At 48.3% G+C, this 24,564-nt stretch overlaps 1 protein-coding gene across 7 annotated transcripts in view; it reads right to left on the bottom strand.

The window, feature by feature from the left end:
• The window catches only part of ZNF536 (zinc finger protein 536), a 1,069,084-nt gene that overhangs the window by 625,850 nt on the left and 418,670 nt on the right, over positions 1-24,564 (bottom strand). For all 7 annotated transcript variants that reach the window (XM_063946047.1, XM_063946046.1, XM_063946048.1 and 4 more), the window contains one exon: positions 12,245-12,333. The gene's annotated coding sequence lies outside the window, so the exon portion shown is untranslated. The remainder of the gene's footprint in view (positions 1-12,244; positions 12,334-24,564) is intronic.

Below are 24,564 nucleotides of genomic sequence, written 5' to 3'. Positions count from 1 at the left end.
GCCCGTCTGCCAGTGTAACTCTGCTCCCAGAGTGCCCGCCTGCCAGTGTAACTCAGCTTCCAGAGTGCCCGCCTGCCAGTGTAACTAAGCTTCCAGAGTGCCCGCCTGCCAGTGTAACTCAGCTTCCAGAGTGCCTGCCTGCCAGTGTAACTTTGGTCCCAGACTGCCCGCCTGCCAGTGTATCTCTGTTCCCACAAGTGCCTGCCTGCCAGTGTATCTCTGTTCCCACAAGTGCCCACCTGCCAGTGTAACTCAGATTCCAGAGTGCCCGCCTGCCAGTGTAACTTTGGTCCCAGACTGCCCGCCTGCCAGTGTATCTCTGTTCCCACAAGTGCCTGCCAGTGTAACTCTGTTCCCACAAGTGCCCGCCTGCCAGTGTTGCTTCCAGAGTGCCCGCCTGCCAGTGTAACTCAGCTTCGAGAGTGCCTGCCTGCCAGTGTAACTCTGCTCCCAGAGTGCATGCCTGCCAGTGTAACTCTGTTCCCAGAGTGCCCGCCTGCAGGTGTAACTTAGCTCCCAGAGTGCCCGCCTGCCAGTGTAACTCTGCTCCCAGAGTGCTCGCCTGCCAGTGTAACTCTGTTCCCAGAGTGCCCGCCTGCCAGTGTAACTCTGTTCCCAGAGTGCCCGCCTGCAGGTGTAACTTAGCTCCCAGAGTGCCTGTCTGCAGGTGTAACTTAGCTTCCAGAGTGCCCGCCTGCCAGTGTAACTCTGCTCCCAGAGTGCCCGCCTGCCAGTGTAACTCTGTTCCCAGAGTGCCCGCCTGCAGGTGTAACTTAGCTCTGAGAGTGCCTGTCTGCCAGTGTAACAGTGTCTTTCTACCAGTAACGCCCTGGTACCACAGGGTCTGTTTGCCAGTGAAGCTCTGCTCCTCCATGCCCCGTCACTGGTGAATTTCGACTCCCAGAATGTCCAGCAGTGAAGAAAGCTCTTCTCCCAGATGGTCTGCCTACCAGCGAGACTCTGTTCTGTGACTGTCCAGTTGGCAGCCTAGCTCTGCTCTAAGGATGTCACCTGTCACTTGAACTTTACTTTAGAGTGTCCACATACCAATGAGGCTCTGGTCCCACAATTACACCTGCCAGGAGGCTCTGTTTCCTCACTGCCCAGTTGCCAGTGATGCTGTGCTCCCTCAGCACCCAGCTGTCAGTAGAGTTCTGCTCCCTCAATGCCCAGTTGCAAGAGAAGCACTGCTCCCTCAGAGCCCAGTTGACAGTGAAGCTCTGCTCCCTCAAATGTCCTGTTGCCTGAGGTGCTGTGCTCCCTCAGCACCCAGATTTCAGTGAAGCTCTGCTTCCTCAGCATCCAGTTGCCAGTGAAGCTCTGCTCCCTCAGCGCCCAGTTGCCAGTGAAGCTCCTCTCCATCAGCACCCAGTTGCCAGTGAAGCTCTGCTTCCTCAGCGCCCAGTTGCCAGTGAAGCTCTGCTCCATCAGCGCCCAATTGCCAGTGAAGCTCTGCTTCCTCAACGCCCTTGTGCAAGTGAAGGTCCTCTCCATCAGCACCCAGTTCCCAGGGAAGCCCTGCTTCCTCAGTGCCAGTTGCCAGTGAAGCTCTGCTCCCTCAGCACTCAGATGCCAGTGAAGCTCTGCTCCATCAGCGCCCTGTTGCCAGTGAAGCACTGCTCCATCAGCATCCAGTTGCCAGTGAAGCACTGCTTCCTCAGCACCCTGTTGCCAGTGAAGCTCTGCTCTCTCAACACCCAGTTGCCAGTGAAGCTTTGCTCCCTCAGCGCCCAGTTGCCAGTGAAGCTTTGTTCCCTCAGCGCCCAGTTGCCAGTCTATCTCTGCTCCCTCAGCACCAAGTTGCCAGTCTAATCTGCTCCCTCAGTGACCAGTTGCCAGTCTGGCTCTGCTACCTCAGCACCCAGTTACCAGAGAAGCTCCGCTCCCTCAGCACCCAGTTGCCAGTGAAGATCTGCTCCCTCAGTACCCAGTTGCCAGTGATGCTCTGCTCCCTCAGAACCCAGTTGCCAGTCAAGCCCTGCTCCCTCAGTGCCCAGTTGCCAGTGAAGCTTTGCTCTCTCAGCGCCCAGTTGCCAGTGAAGCTGTGCTCCCTCAGCGCCCAGTTGCCAGTCTAGCTCTGCTCCCTCAAAACGCAGTTGCCAGTCTAGTCTGCTCCCTCAGTGCCCAGTTGCCAATCTGGCTCTGCTCCCTCAGCACCAAGTTACCAGAGAAGCTCTGCTCCCTCAGCACCCAGTTGCCAGTGACACTCTGCTCCCTCAGTGCCCAGTTGCCAGTGACGCTCTGCTCCCTCAGCACCCAGTTGCCAGTGAAGCTCTGCTCTCACAGCACCTAGTTGCCAGTGAAGCTCTGCTCCCTCAGCAGCCAGTTGACAGTGAAGCTCTGCTCCCTCAGTACCCAGTTGCCAGTGAAGCCCTGCTCCCTCAGCGCCCAGTTGCCAGTGAAGCTCCTCTCCATCAGCACCCAGTTGCCAGTGAAGCTCTGCTTCCTCAGCGCCCAGTTGCCAGTGAAGCTCTGCTGCATCAGCGCCCAATTGCCAGTGAAGCTCTGCTTCCTCAACGCCCTTGTGCCAGTGAAGGTCCTCTCCATCAGCACCCAGTTCCCAGGGAAGCCCTGCTTCCTCAGTGCCAGTTGCCAGTGAAGCTCTGCTCCCTCAGCACTCAGATGCCAGTGAAGCTCTGCTCCATCAGCGCCCTGTTGCCAGTGAAACACTGCTCCATCAGCATCCAGTTGCTAGTGAAGCACTGCTTCCTCAGCACCCTGTTGCCAGTGAAGCTCTGCTCTCTCAACACCCAGTTGCCAGTGAAGCTTTGCTCCCTCAGCGCCCAGTTGCCAGTCTATCTCTGCTCCCTCAGCACCAAGTTGCCAGTCTAATCTGCTCCCTCAGTGACCAGTTGCCAGTCTGGCTCTGCTACCTCAGCACCCAGTTACCAGAGAAGCTCCGCTCCCTCAGCACCCAGTTGCCAGTGAAGCTCTGCTCCCTCAGTACCCAGTTGCCAGTGATGCTCTGCTCCCTCAGAACCCAGTTGCCAGTCAAGCCCTGCTCCCTCAGTGCCCAGTTGCCAGTGAAGCTTTGCTCTCTCAGCGCCCAGTTGCCAGTGAAGCTGTGCTCCCTCAGCGCCCAGTTGCCAGTCTAGCTCTGCTCCCTCAAAACGCAGTTGCCAGTCTAGTCTGCTCCCTCAGTGCCCAGTTGCCAATCTGGCTCTGCTCCCTCAGCACCCAGTTACCAGAGAAGCTCTGCTCCCTCAGCACCCAGTTGCCAGTGACACTCTGCTCCCTCAGTGCCCAGTTGCCAGTGACGCTCTGCTCCCTCAGCACCCAGTTGACAGTGAAGCTCTGCTCTCACAGCACCCAGTTGCCAGTGAAGCTCTGCTCCCTCAGCAGCCAGTTGACAGTGAAGCTCTGCTCCCTCAGTACCCAGTTGCCAGTGAAGCCCTGCTCCCTCAGTGCCCAATTGCCATTGAAGCTTTGCTCCCTCAGCACTCAGTTGCCAGTGAAGCTCTGCTCTCTCAGTGCCCAGTTGCCAGTGAAGCTCTGCTCCCTCAGCGCCCAGTTGCCAGTGAAGCTTTGCTCCCTCAGTGCCCAGTTGCCAGTGAAGCTCTGCTCCCTCAGCACCCAGTTGCCAGTGAAGCTCTGCTCCATCAGTGCCCAGTTGCCAGTGAAGCTTTGCTCCCTCAGTGCCCAGTTGCCAGTGAAGCTCTGCTCCCTCAGCACCCAGTTGCCAGTGGAGCTCTGCTCCATCAGCACCCAGTTGCCAGTGAAGCTCTGCTTCCTCAGTACCCTGTTGCCAGTGAAGCTTTGCTCCCTCAGCACCCAGTTGCCTGTAAAGCTTTGCTCCCTCAGCGCTCAGTTGCCAGTAAAGCTTTGTTCCCTCAGCGCCCAGTTGCCAGTGAAGCTCTGTTTCCTCACTGCCCAGTTGCCAGTGACGCTGTGCTCCCTCAGCACCCAGCTGTCAGTAGAGCACTGCTCCCTCAGAGCCCAGTTGGCAGTGAAGCTCTGCTCCCTCAAATGTCCTGTTGCCTGAGGTGCTGTGCTCCCTCAACACCCAGATTTCAGTGAAGGTCTGCTTCCTCAGCATCCAGTTGCCAGTGAAGCTCTGCTTCCTCAGTGCCCAGTTGCCAGTGAAGCTCTGCTCCATCAGCGCCCAATTGCCAGTGAAGCTCTGCTTCCTCAGCGCCTTTGTGCCAGTGAAGGTCCTCCCCATCAGCACCCAGTTGCCAGTGAAGCCCTGCTTCCTCAGTGCCCATTTGCCAGTGAAGCTCTGCTCCCTCAGCACCCAGATGCCAGTGAAGCTCTGCTCCATCAGCACCCTGTTGCCAGTAAAGCACTGCTTCATCAGCATCCAGTTGCCAGTGAAGCTCTGCTTCCTCAACACCCTGTTGCCAGTGAAGCTCTGCTCTCTCAGCAGCCAGTTGCCAGTGAAGCTTTGCTCCCTCACTCAGTGCCCAGTTGCCAGTGAAGCTTTGTTCCCTCAGCGCCCAGTTGCCAGTCTATCTCTGCTCCCTCAGCACCAAGTTGCCAGTCTAATCTGCTCGATTAGTGCCCAGTTGCCAGTCTGGCTATGCTACCTCAGCACCCAGTTACCAGAGAAGCTCTGCTCCCTCAGCACCCAGTTGCCAGTGAAGCTCTGCTCCCTCAGTGCCCAGTTGCCAGTGAAGCTTTGTTCCCTCAGCGCCCAGTTGCCAGTCTATCTCTGCTCCCTCAGCACCAAGTTGCCAGTCTAATCTGCTCGATCAGTGCCCAGTTGCCAGTCTGGCTATGCTACCTCAGCACCCAGTTACCAGAGAAGCTCTGCTCCCTCAGCACCCAGTTGCCAGTGAAGCTCTGCTCCCTCAGTGCCCAGTTGCCAGTGATGCTCTGCTCCCTCAGAACCCAGTTGCCAGTCAAGCCCTGTTCCCTCAGTGCCCAGATGTCAGTGAAGCTTTGCTCCCTCAGCGCCCAGTTGCCAGTGAAGCTCTGCTCCCTCAGTGCCCAGTTGTCAGTGAAGCTTTGCTCCCTCAGCGCCCAGTTGCCAGTGAAGCTCTGCTCCCTCAGTGCCCAGTTGCCAGTGATGCTCTGCTCCCTCAGAACCCAGTTGCCAGTCAAGCCCTGCTCCCTCAGTGCCCATTTGTCAGTGAAGCTTTGCTCCCTCGGCGCCCAGTTGCCAGTGAAGCTTTGCTCCCTCAGCGCCCAGTTGCCAGTCTAGCTCTGCTCCCTCAACACCCAGTTGCCAGTCTAGTCTGCTCCCTCAGTGCCCAGTTGCCAATCTGGCTCTGCTCTCTCAGCACCCAGGTATCAGAGAAGCTCTGCTCCCTCAGCACCCAATTTCCAGTGACGCCCTGCTCCCTCAGTGCCCAATTGCCACTGACGCTCTGCTCCCTCAGCATCCAGTTGACAGTGAAGCTCTGCTCTCACAGCACCCAGTTGCCAGTGAAGCTCTGCTCCCTCAGCACTGATTTGCCAGTGAAGCTCTGCTCCCTCAGCAGCCAGTGGACAGTGAAGCTTTGCTCCCTCAGCGCCCAGTTGCCAGTGAAGCTTTGCTCCCTCAGTGCCCAGTTGCCAGTAAAGCTCTGCTCCTTCAGTGCCCAGTTGCCAGTGAAGCTTTGCTCCCTCAGTGCCCAGTTGCCAGTGAAGCTCTGCTCCCTCAGTACCCAGTTGCCAGTGAAGCTCTGCTCCCTCAGAACCCAGTTGCCAGTGTAACTCTGCTCCCTCAGCGCACTGTTGCCAGTGAAACTTTTCTCCCTCTGCACCCAGTTGCCAGTGAAGCTGTGCTCCCTCAACGCCCAGTTGCCAGTGACGCTCTGCTACCTCAGCACTCAGTTGCCAGTGAAGCTCTGCTCTCTCAGTGCCCAGTTGCCAGTGAAGCGCTGCTCTCTCAGTGCCCAGTTGCCAGTGAAGCGCTGCTCTCTCAGTGCCCAGTTGCCAGTGAAGCTCTGCTCCCTCAATGCCCAGTTGCCAGTAAAGCTCTGCTCCCTCAGCACCCAGTTGCCAGTAAAGCTCTGCTCGCTCAATGCCCAGTTGCCAGTGAAGCTCTGCTCCCTCAGCACCCAGTTACCAGTGATGCTCTGCTCCATCAGCACCCAGTTATTAGTGATGCTCTGCTCCCTCAGCACCCAGTTACCAGTAAAGCTCTGCTCCCTCAGCACCCAGTTACCAGTAAAGCTCTGCTCCCTCAGCACCCAGTTACCAGTAAAGCTCTGCTCCCTCAGCACCCAGTTACCAGTAAAGCTCTGCTCCCTCAGCACCCAGTTACCAGTAAAGCTCTGCTCCCTCAGCACCCAGTTACCAGTAAAGCTCTGCTCCCTCAGCACCCAGTTACCAGTAAAGCTCTGCTCCCTCAGCACCCAGTTACCAGTAAAGCTCTGCTCCCTCAGCACCCAGTTACCAGTAAAGCTCTGCTCCCTCAGCATCCAGTTACCAGTAAAGCTCTGCTCCCTCAGCACCCAGTTACCAGTAAAGCTCTGCTCCCTCAGCACCCAGTTACCAGTAAAGCTCTGCTCCCTCAGTGCCCACCCACCAGTGATGTCTGCTCCATTACTGCCCAGTTACCAGAGAAGCTCTGCTCCAGCCATTGGACCCTGTAGCCCATAATTACCCTGCTGAGAACAACTATACCCTAGAAAATGTTGTACAAGCAGCGAGAAGCAGCACACAATGGGGGGAGGGGATAGTCCTACATTTGTATAAAGAGAAGTGCACTGGTAAGCAGGAGATGGACATTGCCATGCAGGATGATAATATGTATATCGCTCTAACCTTTTATACATGCCCCTATCTGTGCGATGAACTACAGGCACAATGGCTGGTGCTGCTCGCTGTAATCCTGATATCTGTGCAGACGTGGACTTCAGAGCTGCATAAGCGACCAGCTGCTGTGACCCAGCATGAGGCCACTGATCCCATTTAACCCCAGTTACTGTCCGCATTAACTCCTTCCTGTCCGTTCTCCGCTGTCTCTTGATCTGGCCCCTGGCCTCCTGCCGCGGCATTCCTGTTCCTGGCTCTCATCTCTTGCTCCTGAGTCTGACGCAGCATGCCTGTTTGGATCACCACGTGCTCCTGATTATTTCTGCGCTCCTCCTGGCTCCTGAGACAGGTTCTGCAGGTTTACCTGGATTTTAGTTTGGAATAACTGTGGCTACATCTCTCTGCAGCAGTCCTCTGCGCGGCTTGTCGCTGGAGGGTCAGTGGTGTCTGTACATCTGTCTGGTGACACCTACCTTCCTAACAAGATGCACTGAAGCACTGACATATTGCACATACTGCAACAGCTTTTATTTCTTACATTATGATAGGCTGAACCCGGGTATTCTGCACAGTCATTTCCAGGGCTCATGGCGTTTGTTTGGCATCATTTCTGTGGTGTGAGGTTGTAAATGGTAGCAAGTAATCACTGTAGTTAACACATTGGTGAGATAAGTGAGGCGTTCGCACCTCTAGTGATGCAGCTCTGTCACTCTCACAGGCTGTGCCGGATCCACGCTCCGTGAGCAAATCCCATCTCTCCGCTCAGACACGGAGGGGGTCATTCCGAGTTGATCGCTCGCTAGCAACTTTTTGCAGCGATGCGATCAGGTTAAATCTCAGCAAAACTGCGCATGCATATGCACCGCAATGCGCAGGCGCGTTGTTCGGGTACAAAGAGGATCGGTGCTGAGCGTTGGATTTAACAAAGAATCCATTCGCACAGCCGATCGCAAGGAGATTGACAGGAAGAGGGCGTTTATGGGTGTCATCTGGCCGTTTCCTGGGAGTGTCTGGAAAAATGCAGGCATGTCCAAGCGTTTGCAGGGCGGGTGTCTGACATCAATTCCGGGACCGGACAGGCTGAAGTGATCGCAGCGGCTGAGTAAGTCCAGAGCTACTCAGAAACTGCAAAAAACTTTTTTGTGCCGTCGGCTGCAAAACCGTTCGCACACTTGCAAAGTGAAAATACACTCCCCCATAGGCGGCGACTGTCTGATCGCAGCGCAGCAAAAAGTTGCTAGCGAGCGATCAACTCGAAATGACCCCTAGAATCCCCATTTTGCCTGTTTGATGACCTGTGTTGTTGAAAAGTCAATGGGGGTCATTCAGACCCGTTCGCACGCTGCCTTTTTTTGCAGCCGTGCAATCGGGTTTGAACAGTGCATGCGCATGAACCACAATGCGTAGGCGCGTCGGCCGCCGGCGACGGAGATCACCGGGCAGCGACAGAACTTATGAAGAAAGCGATCGAACCGGCGATCGCAAGAAGATTGACAGGAAGAAGGCATTCGTGGGCGGCAACTCACCGTTTTCAGAGAGTGTCCGGAAAAACGCAGGCGTGCCCAGCTGTTCGGGGAGGAGGATTCCTGACGTCAGCACTGGTCCGGATCGTCGCAGCGGCTGAGTAACTCCTGGGCTGCGCAGAATCTGCACAAACTTGTGTTTGTGCAGCTCACTGCAAAGCCGATTGCTCCCCTGCACAGCGATTACCCCTCCCCCTGTAGGCGGCGATTACCCGGTCGCAGCAGTGCAAAAAAACGCCTGTGTGCGACCAGGTCTGAATTAGGCCCAATGTACAAACTGTATAAGTAGGGTACTTGTAATAAATGGAATTACCATGATAAATCCCAGGATTGAGGCAATACATAATTTATTTTTTAACATATAGGGGAGTATTCAATTGAAGTCGGAAACTGCCGTCTTCTTGGAAGACGGCAGTTTCCGACTATTTTAGGTCGGAAACTATTCCGACCTATTCAATGCCCCTGCTTTTTTTTCCGACAAGTAGGCAATTCCGACTTGTCAGAAAACACGTGGTTTGGGGCATTAGCTGCGGATCCACGTGTTTTGTCGGATTCTACGGCCAAATCTGAGGTTTTGGCCCCGTTTCCGACAATGTCAATCCGACTTTAAAAGAAGTCGTATTGGCATTGTCGGGAACGGCCAAATCGCCGCTCATTGAATACTGCATTGTCGGATCCTTTCCGTCGGAAAGGATCCAACAAGCATTGAATACCCCCCATAGTGTGAATAATGCCCCCCTTTCTGTAAGATAGGATGGGTTGGGATTGTGTGACTGACGGTCTGAGACTGCCTGTCACCATGTGGACGCCCAGATATTTCTATCAAAGAACCTGATCCCACGAGTGGCACCAATTATCGGGAAACATTATAAAGAAGTGACATCATTATCACCAAATATAGGTGACATCATCATCGCTCAACATATATAACTGTATATTTCACAGCATTAAATCCCAAAGCCATTTTGTAACCTTGTTGGTAATAACCGGTTAAAATATTTTTACCTGGTCAATAAAGTTTCATTTTGAGATTATTACCAATAGCTGGATTGTTGGTGTTTATGGATGGGGAGGAGTTTGGGATAATTGATTTATAAGGAGCAGCCATTCCCGATTTTACCCTCTCTGCAACCTGAAATTTCAATCCCTAGATTAATTCTGATTGTTTGAGTTTGCTGGTGGAGATGTTCTGGCGTGGGTTGGGTGTTGTGGTTTGGGTTGAGTGTAGTGGTGTGGAATGGCTGAGGTTAAAATTCTAGATGTTCTATAAAGTTTGTTGGGTGTGCCCTCTTTTAAGGGTCTATTTACTAAGCCTTGGATGGTCATAAAGTACCAGCCAATCAGCTCCTGTCATTTTTCAAACAGCCTGTAACATGGCTGTTAGGAGCTGATTGGCTGATACTTTATGTCCATCCAAAGCCTAGTATTAGACCGTTTGGGGATGCGGACAGCCTTGGACAGACATGACGACACTGTTTTATTGAAGAGATGGACCATAAGATGCTTCAAACCAATGAATATTGTGTGTTTTGATGTTTTTGAAGTTTAGTGCCGTTCTCACTGGTTGCTACCATACCTTCTCCCCTTCCCCATAACTTTCCTGAATGTTGTCAATACTTTATTTTTATGGTATACCTTTGTATCTGACACTTTATGTAAGATAATTTTACATGTTTAAATTAAAGTGATTATAATTTAGTTTAAGAAATGTTGGGAGGTTCTGAGTTCATAGGTCACACTCAGGAACTTAGGCCATTAGGTTGGTTATGTGCAGCGGAACCTCCTACCTTTTTAAGGTAGGGGGTATGCCATGAGGACAGTCCGACTCCTGGGTCCCAAAGCCTATGAAATGGAGCCTCCAGGTGCCAGGACCCGGCACATATGAATATGCACAAGTTGTGGCTTCAGTGCACATGCGCAAGCACCGGCTTCTATGGACTGCATCAGCTGCAGTCCTTAGATGCCGGCTAGGCAGGGAGTGGCATCCTGCAGGAAGACAGCTCTCTGCCAATCGCAGCCCGGGTCGGTAGTCCCGAAGGGAGGAAAAATCTGCCAATGGGACTGCCAGTCCTGCTGGTGACTGACAGGTAGGATTTCCAATAGGAAGTCACTGCCAGTCAGTCACCAGCCTGTGAAGCCGCTGCAGTCTCACGGACTGCATCTGGCTCACTGAGCTGGGTGGCGGATTTTACCTGGGGGGGGGGCTGCTGTTCTGCAGCCCATAGGTAGAATCCACCACTGGTTATGTGTATACTTCCAACAGGAAGTCTGGTGAGCACACAAAAAATGCTTCCCCCCTACACCAAACAGCGTTATCTCGCCTTTAATTCTAACAGGACATTTTTTAATGGTCATTTACCATCTACGGTTTTAAAGACAAACCAACCTAGAAGTTGGCGTTTGCGCTGCAGACTGAGGGATCAGGCCCAGGGAGGCAGGGGTTTGCTTTTCATTTACCGTTTAATCTGGTGTCTTTCAGGGAATCTAGGTTTAATACGTGCCCTGATGTGTTTATGTGAGACTGTTCTGAATAACTACAGGCATTTTCTAGGGAAAACCCAAAAGTTCCTGGCAAGTGGGTCTCTCAGTGTCTAACTTATCAGCTTTGCACAGGAAAAGTGCGGTCCGTTATCCATTCCATAATTTATCATAAAAAAATAAAAATAAACCACAACTGCTTCCATGAAAAATATGCAAATAAAATATGCAACAGGATATGATATTCGCTCACCAGATGTTCCATTTTTGCCTTTGAAGTCTCCCTTTTAATCTTTACTTGTAATATATATTTATATATCAGATACATACTGTATAGTCATTTTATTACACGCTTTGTGCTTTGCTTTCAGTATCACATTTTATTACTTATTTAAGATTTCACTTTATCACTTAGACGCCGGTACCGTTGGACAACGCTGTATATTTTCGGCTAATCTTAGCATGCACTGTATATAGCACTCGTTCAGCCATTAAAAAAATAAAAATCCACCTTGTCTGGTCGGTTAGATTACATTATTCTTTTGTTCAAATCTGATTGGCATCAATTATCAGTGACCATGAAAGAATCCTCATTACATCCTTTAGTCTGAATACCTAAATAAATTGCATTATGAGATTTCGAGCCAAACATGAAATTAGTTTTAACCAGTTAGTGGCCACAGAGGCTGGAGAGAAAGTGAGCTGTTTTTTTTTTTTTTATTTGGATGTAGTATCAGTAAAGAGCTGTTTGTAAGGGAACGTGATTTTAATTATAATCTACTTTTATTTAATGCATAAATTAGCATGTGACTCATGCAATGAGGAAGCCGGGTGTGAGTTTGGCTCCATTACTCATAATATGGTATTATTAAAACACATTTTAAACAATTAAAAGTTTTGTTTTTTGTTTAAACCTCATCCTAGGGACTTTACGCTCGTCCTCTAAGCGGGTTAGCCTGAGAAAACTATTATTACTGCAGAGAGAATCCCATCTATAGGTAGACTGTTCTACCTTGTTTAAGGCTCATTAGTGTTGGTTGCTGTTGCCGGATCTGCCAATTCTGAGACTGTGTTTTCAACGGACACCTCATTTTCACTATGTACGCAGTGTTGAACTGGGGCATGTAGGGCCCACCGGGGGAATACAGTGGTAGGGGCCCATGTTAGGGGTGTGGCCAGTCTGCAGAGGGGGTGTGGCCTGCCACCTCATTGGTTTGGCTAACCATTAAGTGTGCAACGTCTGGGCCCCTTCATAAATATATACAGTAATACAGCTGCTGCGTGCATGATAATGTACCAGATTAATAACACAATGCACTGTAGAAAAGACACCATAGTCCAGAATAAGGTAACATATGTATAATGTATAATTCTCTAGAACCTGATCCTTAGAGCAGGAGGTGGGGCCCCCAGGCAGTAGGGCCCACCGGTGGTTCCCCTGTACCCATGTGGGCCAGTCCAAGCCTGTATGTACGTGTTAATAAACAATATATGTTTCAGATTGTGCTATGGATATACACAATTACAAGGTAAGGATGACCAATGGCACTGCTTCTTACCTTAACAACTTAAATGCATGCTTGGTTTAAGGACAGACAGTCTACTAAGTATACACCCAGTCACTTGATCACGGAAGCGTCCTCCTTCCCTGGAGGAAAAAAGAAAACAGACGATAAATATGTAACCGTACAAACTGAAAGTGAACAAATATGACAAATCGCCGCAACCGGTAGAGGTCAAGGAAAATCAGCGGAAAAGGTGAAAGATGAAATAAAACCCAGCGACTATGAAGGAAAATGTATCCCCACGCAAGGCCACCGGTGATGTCCTGGAGACGGGAAGCTAAACACTTGGTGGCACTAGGCTATTTCATTCCCCTCCGATCAATACCAGCTCATATTTATAAAGATTCCAAGCAGCTGCCATCTCTGACAAGCTGCATTTATGTGTTAGGCAGCCGTGTGAGATCGGGACACGGAGAGGGAAGATGTAGCCCTTTAATACTATTTACACCAGAAGACACAATTCCATTAAGAGGTCCTGTTTTGTTAAAGGAACAGCGATTGATATTATTTTATTGGCAGTTGCTGCCACGTCCCTTCAGTTGTGTTTTGGGATTTTGTTTTGGTCCTTTATCTTCTATTCGTGTCTTCGGTCCAGTCCGTGGCGGCAGATGTATAAATACATCAGTATTTATAGAGAGATTTTATTATTATTATTTTTTTCTAAATCTTTTTGTTCAAACTTACCATTTACAAAAAGGGAGTAAAGCCTCGCTGCTAAAACAGTCGCCAACTCTAATCATCTGTACAACAATATTTGCTATCAGGCATTCTAAATAGATTATCACCAGTCCATCTGTGTCATTATTGATTTATAAGGGTTTTAAGCTGCTTTAAAATGGAAGCTTTCCCACTAAGGGGCTGCTTGTGTATAAATCACAGCCGTACTCCAATATAACGCACATCACTCAACATATTCTCTTCGCAGCCCACCCTTCCTTCTCCTTCTTCGCCTTTTTTTTTTATTGTTTAAATAAAATGGGGGGGGAAAAGACGTAGCAAGAAAACAGAAAATGATAAATTGTTTCTAATATACTGATCTAAACCGATATGCAAATCTTGGGTGTATTTTTTAATATATTACTTGAGAAGGGGGAGAAAAAAAAAGAAAAAGAAAGAGAGAGAGGCGTCATTAACATATGAATGGTGTATGCAAATGCCAATGACAGAGCAGATGTTGGCGAATGTAATTGACCTATATGTGGATTGCATTAGAACCCTTAACGCTATTAATCCACTACCCAGAAACAAGATATTGTCCAAAAACTAAATTCTGTGAAACCGTACACTTGGAAGTGATTTTGACGGAGTTTCAGGGACGAGGAGAGAAGGTCACAGACCGACACTAGTGTCTGCTGTCGTGTGGATGCTTCTCTTAAAGATGACATCATGTGACAGTGGGTATCGATCATTTAATAGCATTCTGAAACCCCTGCATGGGGGAGGGGTGTAACACTCCCCCCCCCCCCCCCATATTATTAGTTTTGCTTTATCAGAAATGTCATACCTCTTAAACGGAGCTTAATTGCCCGGCTGCTGTTTAGAACGCACAGATGCCATTTCATTTCTGTCTTTATTTTGTCTCAATACTTTGCCGAATGACATTAAATTGTATTAAATAGCCTTTTGTCCACGGGGCACGGACCACCCTGCCTATTATAATGTATTAATGCCCTGCGTTCCAGCTAGTGAGCTGAAACAACCCCCCCCCCCCCCCTTTACCCCAGTCTTGCGGGATAAGTATGGAGCACCATTGTGAGCATACAAGGAACAACTATGACACATACTAATAGGAACATACCTAATAAATTACTGCTTTCAGGTCTAGCAGGCTGACATTTCTCTGCAAGGGACAATTTTATATTTGTGGCACTGAACAAAATTGCTTCATAGGAAGGCGGCGCGGATTAGCATAAAAATTAACACTTAAATTTCAGCTTATTTTCCACCCTCTCTTCCTGCCACAACAATCAATTTCTCTTATAAATCTGATTAGATTTTATGATGCTTGTTATTCAAAGCATGTCTCGGCTCAGCATTCAGAAGCACCAAGACTATTTGTTTAAATAGAAAAAAAAAATGCAGTTAAAAATGTATAGGTATTTTTTTTAAATTTTTATTATTCATTCCACACCAGTTCTTTTTTCTCATACTGTAACGTCAGTAATTGATTGCACACATTAATTAACATGTAAGGTAGAAACTGCATTAAGCACATATTTCTCATATCTTGTTGGTTACTGGTCTTATCTGCCCTTGTGTTTTCTAGGACACCGGGAGTCAATTCGGGTCTAAGCACAAATACCAGTGCTCGTTCCCCTGGAAAGTTATTAATGTCAGATGCGAAATGAGATTTTTTATTTCACCTACTTACTAATCCACAAAAGCTGTTTGGAGTGATGCAAGCTTAAACGCAGTCCGGTGAAAATGATATAGAGCCGGGCTGATAACATGCAAATATGTTCATTAAGGCTTAATTTAAAAACAGGCTGTAGTAACACTTTGAGAGCGAGTCCTGGTCAGAAAATGTTGTTAATTAAACAAGTCACAAGAATAGCAGTAAAAGTTCGGTGTCCATCAGCCTTTCAAATTGCCAATATGCCAGGATGGCATTTTGATTGCAAATTTCTTGCATTTAGCGCAGGAGAGGAGAAAAAAATATATAAATACTGAGCATTTTAATAGACTGCAATTAGAATCCAAAACCTATCAATATGGAAATGTCTGTGACCTCCACGCTATGTTTACTGGGACAGAAATTAAGCTTTAGAGAACTACACCAAAGTTTATATGCTGGCAAGACTGGATCAACTTTGCAACAGGATGGAAGTTGTGCTGAAACTTCAGGGATTTACAAAACTGCAGCGCAAACAGCGATTTTACTTCTTTCGTGATGTCACACACTCATTTTGTGTACAGTTAAGCGAATTGCAATGGTTCGAGAATGTGTTGCCGGAACAAGTGCCCGATTGCAACGCCAAATTGCATGATTTTGCATATGTAAACCAAGACCGTGGAAAATGTTACTTTTTGCACTGAAACCCCTTTCCAAACATAGGGTCTGGGTCTACGGGAGGCTCAGGCCTGCCAAGGAGCAGCAGCCATGACCCCTTCGTGTGCTGGCCACGTCAACCGCATGTTGCGCCAAAACTCACAGCCTGAAGATTTGCGGTGATCTTCTGCAGATAGTTGGCTGTCAGTGTGGTTTGTCCAATTGGCTGCCTCTAAAACAGACATCTGCAGGAGTTTATAAGAGCAAACTCAAGAGGGAACAGAGGTGGGCGCCATCATTAATAACAGTAATGGTTATATTATAAAGAGAGGCTTCGCCTTCAGCATACAATTGGAAGAGGTCTTCACTTTAAGGGTATTATCACACTAGGTGGTAACATAAAATGGGCAACAACAAAAGATGGTCAACCAAAACAGATATTGTTTTAGCTGCCCATCTTATAAGAAATGGGAATGTATAACTAATTCATAGGGGACATTATGGGTGTTGATCCACCATGAAGCTAAATTGGCAATTGTCACAAAGGGAAAGTTTAATTTCATGGACTGGTCTCTTTTTCTGCCTTACTATGTACATAAGGTGCGAGACTAAGAACATAAATCTCATCAACTAATATGATCAATTGCTGCATTCATTAGGGTGAGACAAAGAAGCTGAAACAAATATTCTGGCTGCAGACTTCAGTCTTGCCATGGGTGCTCTGGCTTACGCCGTGGTATCCAATCGAATGGCACATCATGTATTGAGCAGAGAACATTCAGAATGTCCCTCTGAGCTCAGCTTTAACTGTTACATGCTCCCCCAACTTTACTCCCCTCCCATCACATGACCTGTGAGCCTGTTTCTGTGTGGTCGACTGACTGTGTCACAATTCTCCTTCCAGAGGGAGTTTGGAAAGGAAATAATAATTTGTAGGAGCTATCGCATCTTTACATAAAAGGCTCTTAACTTATATATTGAAGGAATATGTGCTATTAACAGTGCTTTTTTTGATGGTACCCAATGGGGCTCAGTACTAGTACCTTTATTTTGGTATCATTTTTATATCTTATGTAACGTGTTCTAGAAACAGGAAGAACTTAATTAAGAAAATAAATCAATTCAGTCTGAAGACTTGGCCTGAGTATGAAAGCTCCTATATACTTAGAATTTTAGCTGTACCTTTTATAATAGAAAAAAAAAACCTAGGTATTACTACGGGATCGCACAAAGCCACATAAAATGATTAAATAAGACAATACCTGTATGTATCTTATCTATCTATCTATCTATCTATCTATCTATCTATCTATCTATCTATCAATCATCTACAGTATATCATATCTATCTATCTATCTATCTATCTATGTCTCTATCTATCTATCTATCTTTTATTTATTTATCTATCTCATATTTATTTTTCTAGCTATCTCATATCTATCCTATCTATCTATCTATCTATCTATCTATCTATCTATCTATCTATCTATCTATCTGTCTATCTATCGACCAATCTATCTATCTATCTATCTATCTATCTATCTATCTATCTATCTATCTATCTATCTATCTATCTATCTATCTATCACACATTTAATTTTCTATATATCTTATATCTATCCTATTCTATCTATCTGTCTATCTATCTATCTATCTATCTATCTATCTATCTATCTATCTATCGATCTAATACCTATTTATCTCATATCTATCTATCTATCTATCTATCTCATACCTATCTATCTATCTATCTATCTATCTATCTATCTATCTATCTATCTATCTATCTATCTATCTATCTATCTATCACATATTAAATTTTCTATATATCTTATATCTATCATATTCTTTCTATCTGTCTATCTCATATTAATCTATCTCATACCTATTTATTTTCTCTATCTCGTACCTATTTATCTCATATCTACAGTATCTATCTGTCTGTCTGTCTGTCTGTCTATCTATCTATCTATCTATCTATCTATCTATCTATCTATCTGTCTAGAGAAGCTTCGAGTACATAGTGTTGGGAAGTCCATCAGGATACACTGTATAATGAGTAAGGCACAGTATGTTTGTCAGATACAAACTATCACAACCTACAGAGGTGCCGCACACACTCCGCGTTCTTCAGGATGACATATAATTGTTACGGCTCACTACTTAAAGAAAGTTATGTTGACTGAAGCTAAAGATATCATTGCAGTACAGGCTCTGCATTACAAACAAAGAGCCTTTTGTGAGAATGAGATGCAAATTATATGCTAATCACCCAAAATCATAAGCATAGCCTATTAACTAAGTTCGATTAATGTTGAAGCCACTAATAATGTCACAATAATTACATCATATGTACACCTGGCATTATCCCCGCACCCAGACCCTGAAATGGGGGATATAGCAGGAGATAGGCCAGATATGCTAATTCTATTCAAGGGGGATTATTCCCAGTGAGCACAGAGGCATACATCCCTCTTCCTGTGCAAGACTGGGGAACCTGGAGGCTGGAGGAGAAGTGAATATTACTGTTGTGGTGCTGTAACTGGGACCGTCTTCTGTCCGGTTATAGGTGCTGTAACTGGGACCGTCTACTGTCCGGTTATAGGTGCTGTAACTGGGACCGTCTACTGTCCGGTTATAGGTACTGTAACTGGGGCCGTCTACTGTCCGGTTATAGGTGCTGTAACTGGGATCATCTACTGTCCGGTTATAGGTACTGTAACTGGGTCCGTCTACTGTCCGGTTATAGGTGCTGTAACTGGGACCATCTACTGTCCGGTTATAGGTACTGTAACTGGGGCCGTCTACTGTCCGGTTATAGGTGCTGTAACTGGGATCACCTACTGTCCGGTTATAGGTACTGTAACTGGGGCCGTCTACTGTCCGGTTATAGGTGCTGTAACTGGGGCCGTCTACTGTCCGGTTATAGGTGCTGTAACTGGGACCATCTACTGTCCGGTTATAGGTACTGTAACTGGGGCCGTCTACTGTCCGGTTATAGGTGCTGTATCTGGGATCATCTACTGTCCGGTTATAGGTACTGTAACTGGGACCGTCTACTGTCTGGTTATAAGTGCTGTAACTGGGACCGTCTACTGTCCGGTTATAGGTGCTGCAACAGGGACCGTCTACTGTCCGGTTATAGGTGCTGTAACTGGGATCGTCTACTGTACGGTTATAGGTGCTGTAACTGGGACAGTCTACTGTACGGTTATAGGTGCTGTAACTGGGACTGTCTACTCTCCGATTATAGGTGCTGTATCTGGGATCATCTACTGTCCGGTTATAGGTACTGTAACTGGGACCGTCTACTGTCCGGTTATAGGTGCTGCAACTGGACCATCTACTGTCCGGTTATAGGTACTGTAACTGGGGCCGTCTACTGTCCGGTTATAGGTGCTGTATCTGGGATCATCTACTGTCCGGTTATAGGTACTGTAACTGGGACCGTCTACTGTCCGGTTATAGGTGCTGCAACTGGACCATCTACTGTCCGGTTATAGGTACTGTAACTGGGGCCGTCTACTGTCCGGTTATAGGTGCTGTAACTGGGATCATCTACTGTCCGGTTATAGGTGCTGTAACTGGGACCGTCTACTGTACGGTTATAGGTGCTGTAACTGGGATCATCTACTGTCCGGTTATAGGTACTGTAACTGGGGCCGTCTACTGTCCGGTTATAGGAGCTGTAACTGGGGCCGTCTACTGTCCGGTTATAGGTGCTGTAACTGGGGCCGTCTACTGTCCGGCTATAGGTACTGTAACTGGGGCCGTCTACTGTCCGGTTATAGGTGTTGTAACTGGGGCCGTCTACTGTCCTGTCATAGGTGCTGTAACTGGGATTATATATTGTCCTGTTATAGGTGCTGTAACTGGGACCGCCTACTGTCCGGTTATAGGTACTGTAACTGGGGCCGTCTACTGTCCGGTTAAAGGTGTTGTAACTGGGGCCGTCTACTGTCCGGTTATAGGTACTGTAACTGGGGCCGTCTACTGTCCGGTTATAGGTGCTGTAACTGGGGCCGTCTACTGTCCGGTTATAGGTACTGTAACTGGGGCCGTCTACTGTCCGGTTATAGGTGTTGTAACTGGGGCCGTCTACTGTCCGGTTATAGGTGCGGTAACTGGGATCATATACTGTCCTGTCATAGGAGCTGTAACTGGGACCGTCTACTGTCCGGTTATAGGTGCTGTAACTGGGACCGTCTACTGTCCGGTTATAGGTGCTGTAACTGGGACCGTCTACTGTCCGGTTATAGGTGCTGTAACTGGGACCATCTACTGTCCTGTTATAGGTGCTGTAACTGGGGCCGTCTACTGTCCGGTTAAAGGTGCTGTAACTGGGACCCTCTACTGTCCGGTTATAGGTGCTGTAACTGGGACCATCTATTGTCCTGTTATAGGTGCTGTAACTGGGGCAGTCTACTGTCCTGTTATAGGTGCTGTAACTGGGGCCGTCTACTGTCCGGTTAAAGGTGCTGTAACTGGGACCCTCTACTGTCCGGTTATAGGTGCTGTAACTGGGACCGTCTACTGTCCTGTTATAGGTGCTGTAACTGGGGCCGTCTACTGTCTGGTTATAGGTGCTGTAACTGGGACCGTCTACTGTCCTGTTATAGGTGCTGTAACTGGGGCCGTCTACTGTCCGGTTAAAGGTGCTGTAACTTGGACCCTCTACTGTCCGGTTATAAGTGCTGTAACTGGGACCGTCTACTGTCCTGTTATAGGTGCTGTAACTGGGGCCGTCTACTGTCTGGTTATAGGTGCTGTAACTGGGACCGTCTACTGTCCGGTTAAAGGTGCTGTAACTGGGACCCTCTACTGTCCGGTTATAGGTGCTGTAACTGGGCCCATCTACTGTCTGGTTATAGGTGCTGTAACTGGGACCGTCTACTGTCCTGTTATAGGTGCTGTAACTGGGGCCGTCTACTGTCCGGTTAAAGGTGCTGTTACTGGGACCCTCTACTGTCCGGTTATAGGTGCTGTAACTGGAACCGTCTACTGTCCTGTTATACTGTTATAGGTTTGTAACTGGGGCCGTCTACTGTCTGGTTATAGGTGCTGTAACTGGGACCGTCTACTGTCCGGTTAAAGGTGCTGTAACTGGGACCCTCTACTGTCCGGTTATAGGTGCTGTAACTGGGACCATCTACTGTTTGGTTATAGGTGCTGTAACTTGGACCGTCTACTGTCTGGTTATAGGTGCTGTAACTGGGACCGTCTACTGTCCTGTTATAGGTGCTGTAACTGGGGCCGTCTACTGTCTGGTTATAGGTGCTGTAACTGGGACCGTCTACTGTCCGGTTAAAGGTGCTGTAACTGGGACCCTCTACTGTCCGGTTATAGGTGCTGTAACTGGGCCCATCTACTGTCTGGTTATAGGTGCTGTAACTGGGACCGTCTACTGTCCTGTTATAGGTGCTGTAACTGGGGCCGTCTACTGTCCGGTTAAAGGTGCTGTTACTGGGACCCTCTACTGTCCGGTTATAGGTGCTGTAACTGGAACCGTCTACTGTCCTGTTATACTGTTATAGGTTTGTAACTGGGGCCGTCTACTGTCTGGTTATAGGTGCTGTAACTGGGACCGTCTACTGTCCGGTTAAAGGTGCTGTAACTGGGACCCTCTACTGTCCGGTTATAGGTGCTGTAACTGGGACCATCTACTGTTTGGTTATAGGTGCTGTAACTTGGACCGTCTACTGTCTGGTTATAGGTGCTGTAACTGGGACCGTCTACTGTCCTGTTATAGGTGCTGTAACTGGGGCCGTCTACTGTCCGGTTAAAGGTGCTGTAACTGGGACCCTCTACTGTCCGGTTATAGGTGCTGTAACTGGGACCATCTACTGTCCGGTTATAGGTGCTGTAACTGGGACCGTCTACTGTCCAGTTATAGGTGCTGTAACTGGGACCGTCTACTCTCCAGTTATAGGTGTTGTAACTGGAACCATCTACTGTCCAGTTATAGGTGCTGTAACTGGGCCTGTCTACTCTCCGGTTATAGGTGCTATAACTGGGACCGTCTACTGTCCAGTTATAGGTGCTGTAACTGGGACCCTCTACTGTGCGGTTATAGGTGCTGTAACTGGGACCATCTACTGTCCAGTTATAGGTGCTGTAACTGGGATCGTCTACTGTACGGTTATAGGTGCTGTAACTTGGACCGTCTAATGGCCCTCATTCCGAGTTGATCGGTCGCAAGGCGAATTTAGCAGAGTTACACACGCTAAGCCGCCGCCTACTGGGAGTGAATCTTAGCTTCTTAAAATTGCGACCGATGTATTCGCAATATTGCGATTACTAACTACTTAGCAGTTTCAGAGTAGCTCCAGACTTACTCTGCCTGTGCGATCAGTTCAGTGCTTGTCGTTCCTGGTTGACGTCACAAACACACCCAGCGTTCGCCCAGGCACTCCCACCGTTTCCCCGGCCACTCCTGCGTTTTTTCCGGAAACGGTAGCGTTTTCAGGCACACGCCCCTGAAACGCCGTGTTTCCGCCCAGTAACACCCATTTCCTGTCAATCACATTACGATCGCCGGAGCGAAGAAAAAGCCGTGAGTAAAAATACTATCTTCATAGTAAAGTTACTTGGCGCAGTCGCAGTGCGAACATTGCGCATGCGTACTAAGCGGATTTTCACTGCGATGCGATGAAAAATACCGAGCGAACAACTCGGAATGAGGGCCAATGTCCGGTTATAGGTGCTGTAACGGGGACCGTCTACTCTCCAGATATAGGTGCTGTAACTGGGACCCTCTATTGTCTGGTTATAGGTGCTGAAACTGGGACCATCTACTGTTCGGTTACAGGAGCTGTAACTGGAGCCGTCTACTGTCCGGTTACAGGTGCTGTAACTGAGACCATCTACTGTCCGGTTATAGGTGCTGTAACTGGGACGGTCTACTGTCCGGTTATAGGTGCTGTAACTGGGACCATCTACTGTCCGGTTATAGGTGATGTAACTGGGACCGTCTACTGTCCGGTTACAGGTGCTGTAACTGAGACCATCTACTGTCCGGTTATAGGTGCTGTAACTGGGACCGTCTACTGTCCGGTTACAGGTGCTGTAACTGAGACCATCTACTGTCCGGTTATAGGTGCTGTAACTGGGACCGTCTACTGTCCGGTTATAGGTGCTGTAACTGGGACCATCTACTGTCCGGTTATAACTGGGACCATCTACTGTCCGGTTATAGGATCTGTAACCGGGGCCGTCTACTGTCCGGTTATAGGTGCTGTAACTGGGACCGTTTACTGCCCGGTTATAGGAGCTGTAACTGGGGCTATCTACTGTCCAGTTATAGATGCTGTAACTTGGACCATCTACTGTCTGGTTATAGATGCTGTAACTGAGACAGTCTACTGTCCGGTTATAGGAGCTGTAACTGAGACCGTCTACTGTCCGGTTGCAGGTGCTGTAACTGGGACCATCTACTGTCCAGTTATAGGTACTGTAACTGGGACCGTCTACTGTCCGGTTATAGGTGCTGTAACTGGGACCATCTACTGTACGGTTATAGGAGCTGTAACTTGGACCGTCTAATGTCCGGTTATAGGTGCTGTAACGGGGACCCTCTACTGTCCAGTTATAGGTGATGTAACTGGGACCGTCTACTGTCCGGTTCTAGGTGCTGTATCTGGGACTGTCTACTGTCCGTTTATAGGTGCTGTAACTGAGACCATCTACTGTCCGGTTATAGGTGCTGAAACTGGGACCATCTACTGTCCGGTCATAGGTGCTGTAGCTGGGACCGTCTACTGTCCAATTATAGGTGCTGTAACTGGGACCGTCTATAGTCTGGTTATAGGTGCTGTAACTGGGATCGTCTTCTGTCCTCTTATAGGTCCTGTAACTGGGACTGTCTACTGTCCGGTTATAGGTGCTGTAACTGGGATCGTCTTCTGTCCTCTTATAGGTGCTGTAACTGGGGCCGTCTACTGTCCGGCTATAGGTGCTGTAACTGGGATCGTCTACTGTCCGCTTATAGCTGCTGTAACTGGGACTGTCTACTGTCCGGTTATAGGTGCTGTAACTGGGATCATCTGCTGTCCGGTTATAGGTGCTGTAACTGTGATCGTCTACTGTCCGGTTATAGGTGCTGTAACTGGGACCGTCTACTGTCCGGTTATAGGTGCTGTAACTGGGACCGTCTTCTGTCCGGTTATAGGTGTTGTAACTGGGACCGACTACTGTCCGGTTATAGGTGCTGTAACTGGGACCGTCTACTGTCCGGTTATGGGTGCTGTAACTGGGACCGTCTACTGTCCGGTTATAGGTGCTGTAACTGGGACCGTCTACTGTCCGGTTATAGGTGCTGTAACTGGGATCATCTACTGTCCGGTTATAGGTGCTGTAACTGGGACCGTCTACTGTCCGGTTATAGGTGCTGTAACTGGGACTGTCTACTGTCTGGTTATAAGTGCTGTAACTGGGACCGTCTACTGTCCGGTTATAGGTGCTGCAACAGGGACCGTCTACTGTCCGGTTATAGGTGCTGTAACTGGGATCGTCTACTGTACGGTTATAGGTGCTGTAACTGGGACAGTCTACTGTACGGTTATAGGTGCTGTAACTGGGACTGTCTACTCTCCGATTATAAGTGCTGTAACCGGAACCGTCTACTCTCCGATTATAGGTGCTGTAACTGGGACCGTCTACTGTCCGGTTATAGGTGCTGTAACTGGGACCGGCTAAAGTTCGGTTATAGGTGCTGTAACTGGGACCGTCTACTGTCCGGTTATAGGTCCTGTAACTGAGACCGTCTACTGTCTAGTTATAGGTCCTGTAACTGGGCCGGCTAAAGTTCGGTTATAGGTGCTGTAACAAGACTGTCTACTGTCCGGTTATAGGTGCTGTAACTGGGGCCGTCTACTGTCTGGTTATAGGTGCTGTAACTGGGACCATCTACTGTCCGTTATAGGTGCTGTAACTGGGACCGTCTACTGTCCGGTTATAGGTGCTGTAACTGGGACCGTCTACTGTCCGGTTATAGGTGCTGTAACTGGGACCATCTACTGTCTGGTTATAGGTGCTGTAACTGGGACCATCTACTGTCCGTTATAGGTACTGTAACTGTGACTGTCTAATGTCCAGTTATAGGTGCTGTAACTGGGACCATCTACTGTCCGGTTATAGGTGCTGTAACTGGGATCGTCTACTGGGGTAATTCCAAGTTGATCGCAGCAGGAATTTTTTTAGCAGTTGGGCAAAACCATGTGCACTGCAGGGGGGGCAGATATAACTTTTGCAGAGAGAGTTAGATTTGGCTGGGTTATTTTGTTTCTGTGCAGGGTAAATACTGGCTGCTTTATTTTTACACTGCAAT

Source organism: Pseudophryne corroboree, chromosome 11, assembly GCF_028390025.1.
Source record: "Pseudophryne corroboree isolate aPseCor3 chromosome 11, aPseCor3.hap2, whole genome shotgun sequence".
Lineage (NCBI taxonomy): Eukaryota > Metazoa > Chordata > Amphibia > Anura > Myobatrachidae > Pseudophryne > Pseudophryne corroboree.
The sequence above is the reverse complement of the archived record's forward strand: the minus strand, read 5'-3'. Positions and strand labels throughout refer to the sequence as shown.